Below are 17,547 nucleotides of genomic sequence, written 5' to 3' on the forward strand. Positions count from 1 at the left end.
GAGTTGTTCGCTCGGTAATTTTCTTCGCATCGCAGCGATTTTCCGCTAACTGCGCATGCGCAATGTTCGCACTGCGACTGCGCCAAGTAAATTTGCTATGAAGATTGGTATTTTACTCACGGCATTACGAGGTTTTTTCTTCGTTCTGGAGATCGGAGTGTGATTGACAGGAAGTGGGTGTTTCTGGGCGGAAACTGGCCGTTTTATGGGTGTGTGTGAAAAAACGCTACCGTTTCTGGGAAAAACTCGGGAGTGGCTGGAGAAACGGAGGAGTGTCTGGGCGAACGCTGGGTGTGTTTGTGACGTCAAACCAGGAACGACAAGCACTGAACTGATCGCACTGGAAGAGTAAGTCTCGAGCTACTAAGAAACTGCACAGAGAAGTCTTTTCACAATATTGCGAATCTTTCGTTCGCAATTTTGAGAAGCTAAGATTCACTCCCAGTAGGCGGCGGCTTAGCGTGTGCAATGCTGCTAAAAGCAGCTTGCGAGCGAACAACTCGGAATGAGGGCCACTGTCAGAAACACAACAGAAAGTAGAGGGGTGTATTTACGCAATGCACCTGTATTTGCACATAATATAACATTTTCTGCTTTTTAATGATACAAACTAAGATCAACAAATTAATGCACAATATTATTTGTATGTGGGAAATACTTCACGTCTGTCTATCATTTACTTTCTGGAGCATATAGTGCACATTACTCACCCTCTCAGTAATAACCAGTGAGAAGGGGTAATAATCCCAGTCTCTCCCCGCTGTGATAGAGTTGTGCACAGTAGTCCTGTGAGTATTATGCCGCCCTGCGGTATCAGCAGCCTGCAGCAGTGTTCTCGGCTCTGTGTGTTTTGTTGTCACACAGGCTGGTTTGGTTGGTGACCGTATCCAGGAAGCGGCGAGAGAGTGAGAGCGATGAGGGTGGGATCTGGTTACTAACTTACTATGCGCTGTACACACACACAGCGCCGGCGGACAGTAACCAGGGGAAGCGGTACCAGTGTGAGGCCGCCGCTGGCTGCGGTTGCTGTGGGGGAAGCAGCGTGTCTCTGGCTTGTTATTTTTTATTACACGAGCTTATTATGTGGCTTATTATTACGGGTGTGGCTTATTAGGGCGACATATATTGGGTCGACTATGTTTGGTCGACATGATCAGTAGGTCGACATGGAAAAAGGTCGACATGAGTTTTTTTACTTTTTGGGTGTCAGTTTCTTCAAAAAGTGACGGGGAACCCCAATTAGTGCAGCATAACCCCTCGCATGGCTTCGGGCACGGTGCCTCGCCCCGCTACCGCTAGGCTCGGCACAGGATACGTTCCCAATTGTAGTCCACGTGGATCGTTAAGTATGAAAAAGGTAAAAGAAAATGGTGAAAAACTCATGCCGACTTTTTTACCATGTCGACCTAGTGATCATGTCGACCTAATGCATTTCAACCAAATATGGTTGACGCAATGTATGTTGACCTAACTCATGTCGACCTAATGACCGCCATCCTATTATTACATGAGCGTTCTGTAACTCTCACTGCGATAACAGGTGAAAACAATAAAGTTTTTAGCAGTAAAGGACCCTCTGACTATAGCTATAATACGGTTATATTTGGAACTCTCTGCAGTTTTTGTTATTTGTGGGCTGTGGATCTCAGTCAGAGATGGACGCAGATCATTGCATCCACAGCAAGATTTGCGTCCATCTTTTTGCATGCTGGGGGCCGCCCAGCACAGGGTAAAGCCATGCAGCATGTGTGGCGCAGCCTCACGATGCGTCCGCAGTTTAATTGCGGATGCATCGATTTGTGGTTGATCCCTGGCTCCGCTTGCAGGTGGTCTGGTGCCATTTTTTTTCATCACGCAGCCGCCCCAAAAATACGGGCAATGCTCCCCGTTTGGCTCACCATACCCCCGCAACTCCATGTTGCTGATCAATGCAGCCGCAAGGTGTAGGGTTGTGCACTCGCACTGAAGCCGGCGCGTGTGCGCAGACCCCCTGGATGCGGCTGCTGCGTGCGAACGCGCGGCTACGTCCAGGCCTGAATGACCCCCTGTGTCCCCATACCTGCAAGATATATTAATGTTACGCAATGCTCCAGCAGTGATTTTCTAATAAATTGAAAATGTATTTTTCAAGTATGATTACGTTATTTCCATTTCTGCTGCGGGGTACACTGGGCTCCACAAGGATAGACATAGGGGTGTAGAGTAGGATCTTGATCCGAGGCACCAACAGGCTGAAAAGCTTTGACTGTTCCCAGAATGCATAGCGCGCCTCCTCTATAACCCCGCCTCCCTGCACAGGAGCTCAGTTTTGTAGTTGGTGCCGCAGATAGCAGGCACATAACAGAGGGGCTACTCCAGGCAGCCCTAAGAAGAGCTTTTTTGAAGAAAAAGTGAAGACTACAAGGGCAGCAGCGGTGTGAAAATGTCAGGAGACATTCACTGCTGCAGCTCCAGCTCTCCCCAGCGGCGCTGTACACTCCCGACCCTGGTTGCTCGGTAACTACAGCAGGAGGCTCCGGTTTTCTTCCTTGGTCAGGCACACACGACGGGGGCTCTCCGGTATCGCGTGGCCGCACTTCGGGAGGTGGTGAGTGGGACCCGTACTTTATCGCGATCCGGCACGGTCGGTGGGAGGCGGGCCGCGCGCGCTGGCGGTGGACACTGTGGCAGTACAGGCGATCCCACTAGATCACCAGGGCATGGGTGCAGGTCAGGTTTTCCCTTAAAACCATTTCTGCTGTGGGGTACACTGGGCTCCACAAGGATAGACATTGGGGTGCAGAGTAGGATCTTGATCCGAAGCACCAACAGGCTCAAAAGCTTTGACCTTCTTCCCAAGATGCATAGCGCCGCCTCCTATATCACGCCGCCTCCGTGCACAGGAGCTCAGTTTGTAGTTGGTGCTTGCAGTGCAAGAAAAAGCTTTTTCTGATGAAAAAAAGAAGACTACAAGGGCTGCAGCAGAGGCACAGAGTGTGCTGGATGTCAGTAGACATTACCTGCTGCAGCTACATCTCTCCCCCAGCGGCGCTGTACACTCCCGAGCCCTGGATGCCGGGTACCTACAGCGGAGGCTCCAGTTTTCTTCCAAGTTAGTCACACACGGCTGGGGCTCTCCGGGATCGCGAGGCCGCACTTCGGGAAGAGGTAAGTGGGTCCCGCTCGCGGGACCCGCACTTTATCGCGTTCCGGCGCGGCCGGTGGGAGACGGGCCATGCGCTCTGGCGGTGGACACTGTGGCAGTACAGGCGATCCCACTAGATCCCGCCCTGGAGCTGCATATCTGTCTCTCCCTCACTCCCTGGCAGTGTCTGCGGCGCCATTATCCCTCAGCTCACTGTTCCTGGGACTGCTTGGGCAAATCCTCCTATGTAAAGCGTCTGGTTGTCAGTGCTGTGCCTTTACATGACACTTAAGTATTCTACCTGCCTTTTTTTAGTCAGTGTTAGTTAAGAAAGAGTGCACTTAGTCAGGGTTTCCTAGTACAATTACCCTGTGATATACATCGAGTTCTTACTGTGTACTGTTATTGTACTATTGTTATATAGCTGTGTAAGCTAGTCCAGTGCAGTATTATTGTTAGTAATAACCTCTGCATTGTACAAACTGTGACTATTTGTGTGTGCATTTGATAGCTGAGTGGTGTCCATTTCGTGTCTTTCACTCAACCTGCTATCCCTATATTCTATAACCTGAGGGGGCTTGGTGCGTCAGGTTTTATCTAATATAGGATTTTCACAAAGATATACTGTATTACGTATTTTTCTCTGTGATTTAGTCACCATGGCCCTCATTCCGAGTTGTTCGCTCGTTCTTTTTCATCGCATCGCAGCGATTTTCCGCAAACTGCGCATGCGCAATGTTCGCACTGCGACTGCGCCAAGTAAATTTGCTAAGAAGTTTAGTATTTTACTTACGGCATTACAAGGTTTTTTCTTCGTTCTGGTGATCGTTGTGTGATTGACAGGAAGTGGGTGTTTCTGGGCGGAAACTGGCTGTTTTATGGGAGTGTGTGAAAAACGCTGCCGTTTCTGGGAAAAATGCGGGAGTGGCTGGAGAAACGGGGGAGTGTCTGGGCGAACGCTGGGTGTGTTTGTGACGTCAAACCAGGAACGAAACTGACTGAACTGATCGCAGTGGTAGAGTCTCGAGCTACTCAGAAACTGCTTAGAAATTTCTATTGCCAATTTTGAGAATCTTTCGTTCGCAATTTTGCTAAGCTAAGATTCACTCCCAGTAGGCGGCGGCTTAGCGTGTGCAATGCTGCTAAAAGCAGCTTGCGAGCGAACAACTCGGAATGAGGGCCCATATCTCTCCTTTATCTCTGCTGGTGCTGACTACACTGCGCAGGGGTTTGGGCTAGAGGTATAGTGCTGCTGATAATTGTACTGTGTTACCTGATACTGTAAGTTATATCATGTATGCTTCTGAGGGTAACGGTTCTGGGGCTGAACACACTGCCGGTGTTGCTGAACCCGCAGATACCTATGAGGAGAATATAGCAGCTTTGGGCTCTGGTTCTGGGGGCTCCTTGCCCCCCAGTGGGACGGGAGCAAATAATGACCCGCCGTGGGCCGCTTTTTCCACGCTTCTGCATACGCTAGTTCATAAACTAACACCCACTATGGGACCCCCAATGCCGGTGCAACCGTTTTTGGTCCCTGCAGCTAACCCGCCGTGGACGGACGATTTATCTGCTCAAATAAAGAAGTTGAACCAGTCCCTGACTACTAAAAAGTCTGACCGTCGCTCGCCTACGTCCAAGGGGTCCTCTAAGCGAGCGCTTGTCTCCTCACAATCCACTGCTGTCACTGACACCTCGTCAGATGAAGACGGCACTTACACTGACCCCACAGGTTCTGACTCAGATACGGCTGATGGGGAGGGTGGTTCACATGTGGATGTTCCTGATCTTTTGGAGGCTATTAAGTTAATTTTACAGATTACGGATGATCCCGAGCCATCCGTTCCTCCTAAGAAACTAGATAGGTTCAAGCATCAGAAGGTGATTAAACAAGTTTTACCTCACTCTGACCACCTAATTGATATACGTCAGGAACCCTGGGAAAACCCGGGTACGAAGTTTGTGCCTCAAAATAAATGCTGGCTCGCTATCCCCTCGTGCCGGAGCTGTCTAAGAATTGGGAAACGCCTCCTCCGGTGGACTCACAGGTGGCTAGGATGGTGGTTTCCTCAGCTCTACCGGTCACCACCGTTACGTCTCTAAAAGAGCCTACGGATAAACGCGTGGAGGGTTGTCTGAAAGCGATTTACACCCTCACGGGTGCTGCACAAAGGCCCACTATTGCAGCTACTTGGGCCGCAGAGGCCATTGAAGTATGGGCCTTGGAGTTAGATGCTGAAATCTCCTCTGACCATGCTAGACAATGCTTGTCTTATATTGTCACAGCTTCTCGTTATATTAAAAAGGCGGCTTCCGATGCCGGTATCCTGGCAGCCAAGGCCTCTACTACGTCAGTCCTGGCTCACCGGATATTGTGGCTGAGATCCTGGTCTGTGGATCTGGACTCTAGAAAAACCCTGGAGGTACTCCCTTTTAAGGGAGATATTCTGTTTGGGGAGGATTTAAATAAGATTGTGGCTGACTTGGCTACTGCCAAAACTGCCTGTCTGCCAAGTACTGCTCCTTCTGTGTCGAAGGCTAAAGGTACTTCCTTTCGCCCCTTTCGTCCTTCAGGTAAAGCAAAAGGTCAGGCATCCAACAAGCAGGTCCGCACTTCCAAGCCTGGTAAGCCTAAGCCCAAAAGAGCCTGGGCGGCCCGTCAACCAGCTTCCAAGACAGATATGCCTGCCGCATGACGGGGCGGGCCTCCCTCTGGGGGATCCCAGGGTGGGGGGTCGGCTTCTAGGGTATACCCAGGAATGGTTGAAGACCACTTCAGATGCCTGGGTACGGGAAGTCGTCACGCGAGGTTACGCCATAGCCTTCAAAAACCGACCCCCTCATTGATTTTGCCAGACAGATGTCCCGTTGGACAAGACAAAGGCAAACACTCTACATTCGGTGGTACAGGCCCTCCTGGATACAGGAGTCGTAGTACAGGTGCCTCTTGCGCAGAGGGGCCGGGGGTACTATTCTCCGCTGTTTCTAGTCCCGAAACCGAATGGGTCCTCCCGGCCCATTCTCAACCTCAAGGCATTGAACAGGTTTGTGAAGTTTTCCAGGTTCCGGATGGAAACCCTTCGCTCTATAGTTCTGGCCTTGGAACCTGGGGACTTCATGGTCTCCCTGGATATACAGGATGCTTACCTGCATATTCCTATAGCAGTGTCTCATCTGCAATACCTGAGATTTGCGATTGGCAACTGCCATTACCAGTTTCGGGCGTTACCGTTTGGTTTAACAATGGCTCCGCGAGTCTTTACAAAAGTCATGGCAGTGATGACGGTGGTACTCCGCCGTCAAGGGGTCAGGATACAGCCATATTTGGACGACTTGTTAATCCTGGCAAAATTCCCCAGAACTTCTCCTGCATCATCTAGATGTGACGGTCCAGTTTCTGCAAGCCCACGGGTGGCTCATCAACTGGAAGAAGTCATCCCTGATCCCTGCTCAGAGCATGGTGCATCTGGGAGCACTATTGGACACTCACAACCAGCGGTTGTTCCTGTCTCAGGAAAAAGTCCAGAAACTTCAGGACAGGATTCGTTGCTTCCTTTCTCGTCCGCAAGTGTCGATACATTCGGCGATGCAGGTGCTGGGCCTCATCGTGTCAGCATTCGACATGGTGGAGTACGCTCAATTTCACTCTTGCCCTCTACAGAGGCTGATTCTAGCCAAATGGGATGGCCTGCCTCACCGGATCAGGTCTCAAATGATCTCATTGACTCCGGAGGTCCGTCTGTCGCTACTCTGGTGGCTCTGGGACCAACAACTGTGCAGGGGCCGTCCATTCTGGATATCCGACTGGGTCCTGTTGACGACAGATGCCAGTCTAAGAGGTTGGGGCGCGGTGCTGGAGCAACACTCCCTTCAGGGGCGGTGGACCAAGGAGGAGTCCCTCCTCTCGATCAATATTCTGGAGTTGTGGGCGGTCTTCAATGCCTTGAACCTAGCCCAGCATTTAATTCAGAACCGTCCTGTTCAAGTACAGTCGAACAACGCCACCACAGTGGCTTACATAAATCATCAAGGCGGTACTCAAAGCCGCCTAGCAATGAAGGAAGTCTCACGGATTCTACAATGGGCAGAACGCCATCTACCGGCCATATCGGCAATATTCATTCCGGAAGTCCTGAATTGGGAAGCGGACTTTCTCAGTCGTCAGGACGTGCATGCCGGCGAGTGGGGCTTCCATCCAGAAGTGTTTTAACTCTTAGTGGAAAGGTGAGACCTTCCAGACGTAGATCTGATAGCGTCTCGACACAATCACAAGGTTCCGGTCTTCAGAGCAAGGACAAGGGATCCTCAAGCAGCGTTCGTGGATGCGCTGGTGGTACCGTGGAGGTTTCGGCTGCCGTACGTGTTCCCTCCGGTGTCACTCCTGCCCAGGGTAATTCGGAAGTTCAAGCAAGAAAAAGGAATTCTGCTTCTCATAGCTCCAGCGTGGCCCAGACTGCACTGGTTCTCAGACCTGCAAGGCCTATCGTCAGAGCATCCAATTCTACTTCCACAACGCCCAGACCTCCTCGTTCAGGGCCCCTGTGTCTACCAGGACCTAGCCCGGCTGTCTTTGACGGCGTGGCTCTTGAAGCTTCCGTCTTAAGGGCTAAAGGGTTTTCTGAGGTCATTCAAACTATGTTGCAGGCCCGGAAACCGGCTTCGGCTCGGATTTACTATAGGGTCTGGCATTCTAACTAACGATTATAACGCTTCCAAGTTTAGTATAGCCAAGTTGTTGGCTTTTCTTCAGCAGGGCCTGGACTTAGGCCTGCGTCTGGCCTCCCTCAAGGTTCAAATATCTGCCTTGTCGGTGTGGTTTCAGAGAAAGATTGCGACCTTACCTGATGTGCATACCTTTACTCAGGGTGTGTTGCGTATCCAACCTCCCTATGTCCCGCCTGTGGCTCCTTGGGACTTGTCGGTGGTTTTGGAGGCGTTACAAGAGTCTCCGTTTGAACCTCTTGGTTCAGCTGATCTTAAGTGGCTTTCCCTTAAGGTGGTGTTTCTGCTGGCTATTGCTTCAGCTAGAAGAGTGTCGGATTTGGGTGCCTTGTCCTGTAGTTCCCCATATCTGATATTTCACCGTGACCGGGCGGTTCTTAGGACTCGTCCCTGGATATTTACCTAAGGTGGTTTCTTCGTTCCACCTTAACCAGGAGATTGTGGTTTCGGCACTTGTTTCTATTGATCTGTCTCCCAAAGAGCGGTCTTTGGATGTGGTACGGGCTCTCCGTCTCTATGTGAAGAGAACTGCTTCTATTAGGAAATCTGATTCTCTCTTTGTGCTGTTTGGATTTCACAAACGGGGCTGGCCTGCTCACAAGCAAAATTTGGCCAGATGGATTAGAATGGTGATTGAACATGCTTATGTGAGGGCTGGTCTGTCAGCTCCTGCTCACATTACGGCCCATTCTACTCGGTCTGTTGGACCTTCTTGGGCGGCCCGCCGTGGTGCGACCCTTGAACAATTGTGCAAGGCGGCTACGTGGTCCTCTGTGAACACGTTCATAAGGTTCTATGCCTTCGATACTGCCGCTTCCCAGGATGCTTCCTTTGGACGCAGGGTTCTTGTGCCCGCTACAGTACGTCCCCTCCCATAAGGAACTGCTTTAGGACATCCCCTATGTCTATCCTTGTGGAGCCCAGTGTACCCCGCAGCAGAAAACGAGTTTTATGGTAAGAACTTACCTTTGTTAAAACTCTTTCTGCAAGGTACACTGGGCTCCACAAGGTGCCCACCCTGACGCACTTAGATTCTTTGGGTTGGTATGACATTAGCCGCTGACACTTCTCCTGTCGTGAGAGTGTGGTGTATGTGGCTACTAACCGTTGTCGTCTCTTTTCCTGCTACTGCATTGGGCTGGTTAACGAAAAACTGAGCTCCTGTGCAGGGAGGCGGGGTTATAGAGGAGGCGGTGCTATGCATTCTGGGAACAGTCAAAGCTTTTGAGCCTGTTGGTGCCTCGGATCAAGATCCTAGTCTACACCCCTATGTGTATCCTTGTGGAGCCCAGTGTACCTCGCAGAAAGAGTTTTAACAAAGGTAAGTTCTTACCATAAAACTTGTTATTTAAAAACATGAATGGGCTGCTAGTTTACCTGAACTATATATAATTTAGTTCTCATTCACCTAATATTTTTGTGCCGAATGGTGCAAGACGCGTGGTCAGTTTGGACTTAGATGCTCCTCCACAGGGAGTGAATCCGATACCTTCTTTTTCCTGAATGTTGCATATTATTCGTATAGTAGTTGCATACAAAGTCACTTATAGTGTACTAGGCACACTGGATGAGCACTTGTGTCGCAAAGGAATTGGTATAACGTCACAGATTAAGCATAATGATACGTGGCATGGCATGGGTCATTCATATTGGAACTCTGTCTTTTGCCTTTTTACCCAGATTAGCGACTGAGATGAACACAGAAGCTACTTGAAATGTCACTGGCAGATATTAGTGATGCAAATAAGATGTATTGTGAAACAGCCTCTGGTGGGATACTTGTGCGGCTTAAACTGCAAAGTCCATGGTGCACCAACCGGGGCTATTTGGCGCGATTTGAGGATAGGCGTATGTGGGCACATCTGTATTGTGTATGAAATGTAAACAAACCATATCAGTGGTTATTTGGGGCATTTACTGTATATTCTGCAGTTGTTATTGAGTTTGAACACCACTAATGGAAATATATCTACACCCAAGATGGCCATGGTCTCAGTGGATATAGGCATATCGGAGTGTGGCCTATTTCTTCCTGTTTTTAAGAGAATATTGGCAGGTGCAGTATGAGTATGCTGAAATCCATTTATGTGCAGAATTGGGAGGGGGGGGGATACTGTATATTTAAATAAATGTAGTATCAAGAGACTGAAACAGCTGCAGTATCATATTGTATATACCCCAAAGCTCCTCAGATGGGGTGTGGTATGCTTGACCGGCGGTCAGCATACCGACGCCGGGATGCCGGCGGGAAGGCGAGTGCAGCATGCCCCTTGCGGGCTTAGTGGCGATGGATTCTATTCCCACTATGAGAGAGCAGGATGTAGGGGGAGGTTATTGACCGTCGGTCTCCTAACCGCCGGTCACATGACTACATCCCCCTCAGATGCAGTGCATCAATATGCCCTACTTTCACATTTCTTAACCAGGCTACATAAATGGTATCTGATACAGGGACCAGTTGGTGGGTTAGATAGGGAAGAAAAAGAACCTGTCGACCTTTTGTACCTGTCGACCTAAAGCACAGCCGACCTTTCATCCGTCGATCTGTTGAACCTGTTGACCTTTTGTACCTGCCAACCTAAATGGGCCCTACACACGGCCGACGGATGACCCTGCGGCAGAGCGTGCGCGCGGGGGGGGGGGAGTAAAGTTTTTTCACTCCCTCCGTAGCCCGGCCCCATAGCCCTGCATGCTAATATGGACGATATTGTCCATATTAGCTTTCAGGCATAAACAAGCCGGCACCAACGATGAACGAGCGCTGGGTCGCTCATCATTCATCGTTGGTGCATACACACTGAAAGATATGACAGATATCTCGTTTATTAATGAACAAAATCGTTCATATCTTTCAGTGTAATCGGCCAGTGTGTAGGGCTCATAAGGAATATCGACCTTTCATCTGTCGGTCTTTTGTACCTGTGAACCATATGGTGTAGACCTATTAACTGTCTAGCTAGACAGTGTAGATCTATCATCTGGATCCTGCTACTATTTTACATTTGTATTTAATCCTAAATGTTTTCTTGTCTGTATTTTAAATGGAACTTTAAAGAGCTGAGTAAGCCTATATTCTAAATCATATGTATAATAACCATGGGGGTAATTCCAAGTTGATCGCAGCAGGACATTTTTTAGCAGTTGGGCAAAACCATGTGCACTGCAGGGGAGGCAGATATAACATGTGCAGAGAGAGTTCGATTTGGGTGGGGTGAGTTCAATCTGCAATCTAAATTGCAGTGTAAAATAAAGCAGCCAGTATTTACCCTGCACAGAAATAAAATAACCCACCCAAATCTAACTCTCTCTGCAAATGTTATATCTGCCTCCCCTGCAGTGCACATGGGCCCTCATTCCGAGTTGTTCGCTCGCAAGCTGCTTTTAGCAGCTTTACACACGCTAAGCCGCCGCCTACTGGGAGTGAATCTTAGCTTCTTAAAATTGCGGACGAAAGATTCTCAAAATTGCGATTACACCTCTCTTAGCAGTTTCTGAGTAGCTTCAAACTTACTCGGCATCTGCGATCAGTTCAGTGCTTGTCGTTCCTGGTTTGACGTCACAAACACACCCAGCGTTCGCCCAGACACTCCTCCGTTTCTCCAGCCACTCCCGCGTTTTTTCCAGAAACGGTAGCGTTTTTTCGCACACACTCATAAAACGGCCAGTTTCCGCCCAGAAACACCCACTTCCTGTCAATCACATTACGATCACCAGAACGAAGAAAAAACCGTGAGTAAAATTCCTAACTGCATAGCAAATTTACTTGGCGCAGTCGCACTGCGGACATTGCGCATGCGCACTAAGCGGAAAATCGCAGCGATGCAAAAAAATTTACCGAGCGAACAACTCGGAATGAGGGCCATGGTTTTGCCCAACTGCTAAAAAATTTCCTGCTGCGATCAACTTGGAATTACCCCCCATGCGCAGTTCAGACCTGATCGCCCACTATGCGGAAAACGCACAGCAGTGATCGGGTCTGAATTAGGCCCAAAGACCAAAGTGTCCTGGGGGTTTATTTACAATACATTGAGTTGTAAAACCCGGCGCTACTGATCGTGTTTATGCCCGATATTTAAAAGGCAAGGGCCCTCATTCTGAGTTGTTCGCTCGCTAGCTGCTTTTAGCAGCATTGCACACGCTAGGCCGCCGCCCTCTGGGAGTGTATCTTAGCATAGCAGAATTGCGAACGAAAGATTAGCAGAATTGCGAATAGAAATTTCTTTGCATTTTCTGAGTAGCTCCACACTTACTCAGCCATTGCGATCAGTTCAGTCAGTTTCGTTCCTGGTTTGACGTCACAAACACACCCAGCGTTCGCCCAGACACTCCCCCGTTTCTTCAGCCACTCCCGCGTTTCTCCCAGAAACGCCAGCGTTTTTTCGCACACGCCCAGAAAACGGACAGTTTCCGCCCAGAAACACCCACTTCCTGTCAATCACAGTACGATCACCAGAACAATGAAAAATCCTCGTTATGCCGTGAGTAAAATACCTAACTTTTGTGTAAAATAACTAAGCGCATGCACTCTGCGAACCTTGCGCATGCGCAGTAAGCGACTAATCGCAATATAGCGAAAATCGGCAACGAGCGAACAACTCGGAATGACCCCCAATGTTTTATTAGACAGACACAGCCAGCACTACCGTTTCAATTATCACAATCATAAACACAATCAGAAGCGCTGGCTTGTACAATCTGCCGCTCCGTAAATATACCCCAACAAGTGGATGTACAGTAGATTAGATTGTGAAGTTTAATTTCTACTGCACAGTTCTTAAAAGTTCATATTTTGCAGAACTCATTATATTTTATTTTTGTATGTTTGCTGTCTGACAGTAACATTACTTGTCAGTTCACTCGTAAGCTTTTTTAATAGATCTACTACTAATATAGAAAGCTAAAATATATTTTCTTAATTTTCGCTATGAGAGTTGTCCCTAGTAATTAGGGCACCCATAGACTTGTCTTCCAATTAGGTAGAAGGGCGATAGAAAGCTGCAGGGCTTTCTCTGTCATCTGACTGCCATGAACAAGGGGGGTGCTTTTCTGAGGGTGTCAGTGTTCCTGACAAAATACTAATATGCGTAAAATAAAGGCTGCTAATTAATATGCCATTTAAATGATTATTATTCTTCCTTCCGCAGAGCGACCTGAATTTCTTTAAAAAATATAAGCAAGCCAAACTTACAAATGTCAACTTTTTCCTGTTTGTTTTGCAGGCAGAGGGATACATTTGTGTTTCCCTTTCTAAGTAATGAGAATTCAAAATTACACAAGACAGCTGAACAGCATCTGAAGACTCCAAACAATGATCTTTATCTGCTACATCCAGAAACTGCATTCATCATCTCACCGCCCTGGACAATGTAATTACCTGATTTTATTTCTCTCTATTTCTTTTTGTTTGGTTGTCTTAGTCCCTTACCATTCATTTTCAAATCCCACAATGTTTAATACACTGTCTTAGTATGCCTATATAACATTATTCTTACAATTACAACATGCCTAACCCCCTTTAAACGTCACCTACTACAGGGCCGCAACTTGGGGTGGCTAAGGGGCATTGGAATTGAGAGGGCCCTAAGAAACCAGTGAATCTTACTGTGGGATCAGCCAGGAGCCATTGACCGCAGAGGACGTGGATGGTCCAGGAGCACTGGGACCTACTTAAGGAGAACGGTCCCTGGGGAGAGGAGGAGGGTCTGAACTGAGGTCTTGAGTCACTTACTAGAGTGAAGGAGAGTCACTCACGCCTGCAGCCATAAGGAGGAGATCGCACTGCCAGCATTTTGCCGACCATAACCCCAAGACCCCGTTGGCAGAGTCACAGTGTCGTGAGGACAGCCCGGCCGTGAAGACCCTAGTGTGCAGAGAGCTGTCTCAGCCATTGCTGGGCTGCACAGGAGTACCCTGGAGGACCACTGCTAGAAGAGCAGAAGCGTCTTCGAGGAGGAGGGACCACAGGCTTAACAGAGGCCAACAGGAGGGACAGAGAGGCCTCAGATGACTCCGGGGTGACCGGAACCGGCAGGCTGAACCAAAGATGACTCATCGCGTCAGGACCCTCAGCAAGCCCCGTAGAGCAGCTGGCTGCAGGACCCAAGAAGGACCCCTATCAGAGAACAGCGCAGAGCTGGAAGGGACATTGGCCGGAGCCTGTGAGCACCCGGGGACAGCATCAGGAAGAAAGAGCCGGTGGTGACCGGCTGGAGGGAGCAGCACGGCCCTGGACTGAGAGAGCAGCCCGGTGCTGTACCCAACATCCAGGGTAGCACTGAAGACCGGAGGAGACAGAGGTGGCAGAGGCGCAACAGCGTAGGGTGAGACACAGCGTCCTAGACTAAGCCTTTCTGCTGCCTTCTCTGCCATGTTAGCCCTTCCCCTGCCCACTCTGCATGTTGAGGACAAAGTATGCTCCCCTGTTTTTTCCTCAGTGCCCCATTTTTATAAGGTTAGTAAGGGAGTAGGCTTCCCTTTTCCCCCCATGCTCTCATTGTTTAGAAGGGTAGGCTCACCTTTTGTTCTCCTCTTCCCCACTCTGTCAGTTTTATATAAGGGGGTAGGCTCCCCTTGTGGAATTGTTAAAAGCTCACTGTAACTCCTCTGCCTGTCCCCTCCAAACATAGCATGGGGGTACATATTAGTATTCAAAAGAGCATCTTGGTAGTAGTGGGGCATCACATAACGACACAAGAGGGGTGAGGCACAGACTGCTGCAGAGGAGGGTAGGAGGGCACCAAATTACTACCTTGCCCTGGGTGAATCCTAGTTTCGTCCCTGCTTACTTTATACAATCATTATTTCTCAATGCTCTGTTGTCCTTTAATTTGCGCTTGTGAACCTCTTTATTTCATGGCTATTTCCACAAATGTAATTGTGATTGTTCACATTATTACAATACAGCAATGGCACTTTCAAGAATTTTAAATGTGACCTATAGAATGAACAGCTGCAGCTTATGAATATTATTCCGGTGTCCATAGCACCATGCAGGGAAAATTACTGTAAAACTTACAAATAATAGAGAATATTCAAGCGGCTCTCACTGCAGTGAGCAACAGAGCAGATCTGGACATAGGACCACTCTGCACCAGGAAGGGGTAAGCATGTACAGGACTTTGGGCGAGATTTTTAAGAGTTAGGGCTGCGTTGCCGGCGGCCGGGATCCCGGCGTTCAGCAGAATGCTGGCTGGGGGAGGGGGTGGGGGGAGCACCACAGGTCCTATTCGCACTCTATGGGTGTCGTGGACACCCGTGAGTGGGAATAGTCCCTGTTGGTCGGCATGCCGACTGTTGGTACTGTGAGGGTTCGGGATGCAGGGGGAGTTATTGTGTCCATCGGTCTCCTGACTGCCGGTTACATAACTACATCCCTATTTTTAAAGCGGCAAACATTTACAAGGCAAAATCAAAGGGGCCTACTTATCAAATAACATATGTGTGATATTCCCTGAAAACACCTGTCTTTGGGGGATATTTGTAAATATTAAGTATCCATCCCCTAAATGTGCCTTGGAGGGACCACAGCAGGTACTGTATCTCCGATATCTTTTGCAGTCCCTCCATTTCCGCCGGCAGTCGCAGCCCCCATAGGCTTCTATGGGGGCGGAAAAGCTATCAAATTGATCAAGCTCCGGAATGCAACGTATTCAAGAATTTGACCCTGATAGATAATGCCGTCTCCAGATGGAGTTATCCTATAGTAGCCTATGGGCTACATTCCGCAGAAATCACTGGGGTTCCGTAGCCGCCGCTCATGTGTGGTCATCAGACCGGGCATGTGCAGAACAGCCCTAGCTCTAGAAGTAGAAATTATTGTCGATCATTTCACGTTACACATCGCAGTGGCAGGCATGTGATTTTTAGTACATTAGGTAGAATGTTCATTTCTCATTGCTGCGAATAGTGTTGATGAGATATGTAAATTATCAGACATAAAACTTAATATGTAGTAAATATGCTGCCATAGAAATGTATCTGTTCTCCTCAGATCTTTCACCACCTGTGCAGGCCAGCGTTACTGAATATCTTTCTGCCATTTTATCTTGGGTATCCTCTCATCTCCTCACATTCAAGAGCTTTTGACCTTTCCTCTACTTACTGTACTTGACATCTCTGTTTCTTTCTGCAGCACAATAATTATCCCTACGCCCCAAGCTCCCTGCCTAAATGTCATCTATGAATAAAACTTTTCTTTGTTCCTCCCATTCAGTCTGTCTCCATGGTTCTTCATGTCCACGAGACATCTCCAGAAAACTTGCAAGTAATTAATACAAGATACTACATACATAACTAATTCTTGTACATAGAGATAATTTCTTATACGCAGAGTTGTACAGCGGCATCACCCATATACGTCTGCTTAGGGACATAGTGGTCACCACTATCAGTGTGGACTTGGACCAGCTAATACTTGGTGCAAAAGATCTATCTTAATTCAGTTGAATCTCTGCATATCAGCATAGCCCACAATTCCAACAATATACCGACGGCACACCTTCAGTGAACTCAGCCCTTGTGCGAATGCCCCGTTGCCACACAGTTTTGCCTGTTTCAACCTCTAGTGAGATGTTACTGAAACCTCACTCGTAGATACATGCATTCGGCTATAGAGAGTGTGCAGATACTGAAAATCCCAATATTCTGTCCTCAAAATGCACTCGTGAGGAACTTCCTATCGCCTCCTAACCTTCCTCATTGACTATTACAATTCCCTTTTCTCTTACGTCCTAGAGGATGCTGGGGTCCATATTAGTACCATGGGGTATAGACGGGTCCACCAGGAGCCATTGGCACTTTAAGAGTTTAATAGTGTGGGCTGGCTCCTCCCTCTATGCCCCTCCTACCAGACTCAGTTTAGAAAATGTGCCCGGAGGAGCCGGTCACAGCTAGGGGAGCTCTACATAGCTTTCCTGGTAAAAGTTATTTTAGAGTTTATTTTTTTACAGGAGGCTGCTGGCAACAGCCTGCCTGCATCGAGGGACTAGGGAAGTGCACCGGAAATTTTTCGGGTTTTGTGTTTTGGTTTTGGGTTCGGTTCCGCGGCCGTGTTTTGGGTTCGAACGCGTTTTGGCAAAACCTCACCGAATTTTTTTTGTCGGATTCGGGTGTGTTTTGGATTCGGGTGTTTTTTTCAAAAAACCCTAAAAAACAGCTTAAATCATTGAATTTGGGGGTCATTTTGATCCCATAGTATTATTAACCTCAATAACCATAATTTACACTCATTTACAGTCTATTCTGAACACCTCACACCTCACAATATTATTTTTAGTCCTAAAATTTGCACCAAGGTCGCTGGATGGCTAAGCTAAGCGACACAAGTGGCCGACACAAACACCTGGCCCATCTAGGAGTGGCACTGCAGTGTCAGGCAGGATGGCCCTTCCAAAAACTACTCCCCAAACAGCACATGACGCAAAGAAGAAAAAAAAGAGGCGCAATGAGGTAGCTGTGTGAGTAAGCTAAGCGACCCTAGTGGCCGACACAAACACCTGGCCCATCTAGGAGTGGCACTGCAGTGTCAGGCAGGATGGCCCTTCCAAAAACTACTCCCCAAACAGCACATGACGCAAAGAAGAAAAAAAAGAGGCGCAATGAGGTAGCTGTGTGAGTAAGCTAAGCGACCCTAGTGGCCGACACAAACACCTGGCCCATCTAGGAGTGGCACTGCAGTGTCAGGCAGGATGGCCCTTCCAAAA

The 17,547-nt window shown here is 48.5% G+C and overlaps 1 protein-coding gene and 1 long non-coding RNA gene across 6 annotated transcripts in view; one reads left to right on the forward strand and one right to left on the reverse strand.

Moving 5' to 3' along the window:
* Positions 1–997, reverse strand: part of ODAD1 (outer dynein arm docking complex subunit 1) — a 210,052-nt gene extending 209,055 nt beyond the window's left edge. For 2 of the 3 annotated variants that reach the window (XM_063942772.1, XM_063942769.1), the window contains exon 1: positions 711–996. The gene's annotated coding sequence lies outside the window, so the exon portion shown is untranslated. Of the gene's footprint in view, positions 1–710 lie in introns of all 3 variants that reach the window. The other variant, XM_063942770.1, reaches the window with a different exon arrangement.
* Positions 978–16,044, forward strand: LOC134966207 (uncharacterized). 3 transcript variants are annotated; one of them, XR_010188600.1, is made up of 3 exons: positions 978–1,044; positions 13,066–13,212; positions 13,382–16,044. It is a non-coding gene; the product is annotated as an uncharacterized LOC134966207 (long non-coding RNA). The 3 variants fall into 3 exon arrangements; XR_010188599.1 differs by lacking the exon at positions 978–1,044 and adding an exon at positions 1,076–1,540; XR_010188601.1 differs by lacking the exon at positions 978–1,044 and adding an exon at positions 9,808–9,902.
* Positions 16,045–17,547: the final 1,503 nt, after the last annotated feature.

Source organism: Pseudophryne corroboree, chromosome 10, assembly GCF_028390025.1.
Source record: "Pseudophryne corroboree isolate aPseCor3 chromosome 10, aPseCor3.hap2, whole genome shotgun sequence".
Lineage (NCBI taxonomy): Eukaryota > Metazoa > Chordata > Amphibia > Anura > Myobatrachidae > Pseudophryne > Pseudophryne corroboree.